This window comes from Octodon degus, unplaced genomic scaffold (genome assembly GCF_000260255.1).
Source record: "Octodon degus isolate 3935 unplaced genomic scaffold, OctDeg1.0 scaffold00131, whole genome shotgun sequence".
NCBI lineage: Eukaryota > Metazoa > Chordata > Mammalia > Rodentia > Octodontidae > Octodon > Octodon degus.
In genome coordinates, this window is record NW_004524707.1 from 87,182 (window position 1) to 91,508 (window position 4,327).

Below are 4,327 nucleotides of genomic sequence, written 5' to 3' on the forward strand. Positions count from 1 at the left end.
TATGAGTGAAGAACAGTGTCTGGAGTCAGTATGGAATGGGCCTGCCTGAAGGGGTCATGTAGATTGGCAATTAACACCCACTATGGAGATTGTAGATCTAATATAGTGATTTTAAAACTCAGGAAGAACACTATATGTGGGTTCCATGTCAGCTAGAAAAGTTTTTTTTTTTTTTTTTTTGACTTAAGATGTCCAGCAAGACTTGAGGCTCTGACAGAGGTACCTTGATATGGGCCATGGATGCCAAGCTCTATTGTTTCTCTTCAGTGGCAAGACAAGCAGGTCAAGTATTGATGGATCTGGCTGTATTGAGTTTTCCTGTGAGGGCAGGGAATTGGATGACTTACCTGCTGTCTGGCAGACAGAGCAGTTTCATTTCCAGTGACCCTCTAGTTTGTAGATAGAACCAGGCCCTACTTTGATGGTTGTTCCAAGTGTCACAGCCAAAAGTTAACACTTGTATATAGTTAATTTTTGTCTCTATCATTGAAGACAGGGAAAGTCAGGTTAAGTTAGTTTTTCTATGGTGTTTGAAGGCCAAGATCTGTCTTTTTAGCTTGGTATGAATGTCAGGAGCAGATTGGGATATAAAATAGGAATTAATAACATTTTTAAAAAGAGAATCTGGGTCTATATTAGTATACTTAAATTGGCACAATATACTTGATTATTAGAATTTTATCTGAGTATCATCAACCTTGAAATATAAAATGTGACTGAAGAACCATGATTTCTTACTGCCCATGGATATTTTAGCAGTTAAGCTTTACAGAGAATATTTGACATTAGCAGTCATGCATAGTAGTGTTACTTAACAGTCATAACAGTGAAAATCTCTCTCTCTCTCTCTCTCTCTCTCTCTCTCTCTCTCTCTCTCTCTCTCTCTCTCTCTGTCTCTCTGTCTTTGTCTCTGTCTCTCATCTTTTTGCTTCTCTCTGTCTTTGTCTGCTATATGTCTCTTTTTTTTTTTTGCAGACCCAAGGTTTGAACTCAGGCCCTTGAGCTTGCCATGGAAGTGCTTTTTCCACTGAGCCATTTCCCCTGCCCGAAATTTATCTGTCTCTGATACACACACTCTCCAGAATAGTCAGAAGTAGCCAACTTACTCTGCAGTTATTGTATTTATCACTGTTGTCATAGCAATTAATTGCTGTAGTCATGTAGTAGATTAACTAATGGTCAACTTTAAACACTCCACTGAACTGAAGCAGTGTGGTGGTGGGTGTGGAAGCCCACCTCAGGACTGTTGCCAACAGCATAAAAGCAGAACTGGAGGGGAAGATGGTATGCTGTTGATTCTCCTATAGAAGCTTGTCACACTAGGTTTCCTGATAGGAACTCAGCTGTTCTCATTGTCAGAGGAGTTCAGGTCCTTGCTGTCACTCAGGATGGCCTTTCCAGTACAGATCCTTGATACAGACTGGCAAGAGACAAGGCCATGGGCTCTAGGTTTTCAACAGGACTTGTACAGGACATTGCCATGAGATCCAGGCCCTCAGCTGGGTCCACTTTTGTGTTTTGTTTTGTTTGTTTGTTTGTTTGTTTGTACCAGGAATTGAACTCAGGACCTTGTGGGTGCTTGTGCTGCTGAACTGTATCCCCAGCCCCTTTCAGTTGGATTCTTTGGATCTCTAGTGTAGGGACGATCTCCCACACTTTTCCATTTGACTCTTTGGGTGACTATTACAAAATAATTCTAGAAATTATGTGTCCTATATTAAATTCTTTCCCTTATAAGCCCTGACTACAAAAAAGTCACTTGCTCACATAAATTTTGGCTTCCATTGATTTGTCTATCCACATCAATGATATTTAGCAATGATATTTTTTAAAAATAAACTTTTCTGGCCAGGGTGGGGCAGGTACCCAGAAACAAACTCAGGACCTCACACTTGCCCAGTGGACACTACACCACTGAGCTAAATCCTGCCCCAGTAATAATCTTAATGCTATTACACATCACATTGGTGTCCCATTTCTTTCCATTTATGTCTTCATTAAATAAATGAAACACTGGGTTACAGAATATCATTTTGAATGTCATGAACTAAGACCGTTTTTTCTGATGCCAACTACCGTAGTAGTCAGGATCTTGGCAGGAACCAACACCTAATACCAGATGGGTTAGTGAAGAAATCTCATGAAGAGATGAAGAACTATGAGCAACATTAAGCAACAGAGGAAGACTGTGAAGGGACCAAGGACCAAGCAACAACATGAAGCCATCACACCCTCGAGGGCTGACAATAGAAGAAATAGCAGCGACAAGGAAGAAATGAGAGGGTAGGTCATGGAGGAGGGGATATGTGGCAGGACACAATACAAGGGACCGGTGGGAATTCTTGTACTCCAGCCCCATTGCCAAGTCCACTCAGAAGCCAGAGCACAAAGGAACCCAGGAGGTGTCCAAACAAGAAGTGAGTATTCTGGGCCTCACCAGGGTAAATAGGGCTGAGAAGAAGTATGAAGGAGAAGGACTAAGGAAAGTTATCAGCCCTATAAGTGCTCTTTACACAAACAGTCTCCTATAACCTTTTAAAGTAATAAGCATCTATTATTATTATTTATTATCATCATCCTTATTTAACTGAGAGCAAACAAGCCCGGAGAATAGCTTGGTCAAGATTCTATAAATACTGAGTGGCAGGGTTGTATTTTGACTGAGTAATTGGAACTGGTGTGTTTATGCCTTGCTAAATGAAATGGGTCAGGCTAGGGAAGAGGTTCAGTGAGGGGAGAAATAAAGAGAGAAGTTGGGGCCAAGTATGGAACACTTGAAATATGGTCTAAGAATTCATTAGTTCTGTCTGTAAGTGCAGGGTCCTATGGTACTTAGCCCTGGAAGAATTCAGAAACCCTTTCTTGCTTCTTCTGAAGACTCAGTAAGGTAGGCCAAAGGGACAACCTTGGAGACCCTGCTGCACGCCGCTGAGCTCAGTGGACGTTGGTCAGTTGGGCTCCCACTAGTCACATCCTCTCCAGATGGCCTTGTTCTACCACATTTCTTGGGGGGAGTTTTCATTCTTCTCTAGCCATGAGTTCTGGGTTGAGCTCGTAAGCCCTTCATCAGTAGCAATAATGCTTGCTTCAAGGAAGGGCACAGGACTCGAGCCAGGCCAAAAGGAACCAAGGAAAAGTCAATTCCCCAAATTCCATCAAAGGACTAAGAGCCTCAGGATTTAGCGTACAACTTTGGCTGCTAAATTTCTACAAATACAGCTTAGACTGAAGTCAGTGTAGATCAAAGGCAAACAGAGATAACCAACTCACTGTCCCTTCATTGATTTGAGCCTGATCCTAACCATAAGCAATACCTGACCCTCTCTGGACTTTTTGTTACATAAGTCATATATTTGCCTCTTTTTGTCCCCTGCTTAAGACAGTTTTCTGCCTTCTGGAATCCCAAATATGACAGGGAGAGGAGAGGGCCCACCTTCTTTAGAAAATGCTTTGAACTTTGCCCCTGATCCTACAGATTTTAGGAGCCTGGAGAGTGGGACCCGTCAAGGAGAAACCATGTGGAGTGGTAGAGGGTGGGAAGCTGGAGAGGATGAATGCCTCCCGAGATCAGAGACAAGATAAATGCTTGAATCAACACACACCCCCGCAGAGGTATATTTAGTAAACTTTTTTCTCCCAGGGCTTGAAAGATCAAAATTGCTTTTTAAAAAATAATAGAAAGGAAACAGCCACTGCGGTTTCTCTTGACACTAGCCCAATTTCTTGGCTGTCACAATACTTTCAAATAACATGTGTGAGACTTTGCCGGGCTGTCTCTTTTGCCTTAAAACCCAAGGCTAAAACACAACAACAAAAATCTGTAGCTCCAGCGGCATAGTAATGTACAGTCAGAGGTACCCTGAGATCTCTAGGTTCCTGGGTAGTTTATGAAAGCTGATGTTTTCCCTGTAACTGCAAAAGAGCTCTGTGCATGTGTCCAGGGTTGGGATCACAAGCCAGCACTTGCAGCCTGAGTTCCTGGTTTCATTAGTGCCCCTGTGTGACCTCTGAAATCTGCCTGGTCTACTTTTACACCTATGAAAATCATGGCTTCGTAATCTGCCCGTGGAGGTACAAGGACAGGGATGTGCGTGGGAAATGTCCTGCTGCCCTCAGTGCCTCCCCGCAAGCACGCACGCCCCCTGAATAGCTATCTTCTCCCGCAGACACTTCGCTCCAGGTGGAGCACAGCGCAAATGTTGTACCTTGCTTTATTACACCTTGGCCCTTTTATTTATAGTTTGGATCCCATTTTACACCTAGGATGTAGCCTCATTATTCTTTCTCCCATGTTTAAAATAAATTGTTTAATCGGCTTTATTGAAGT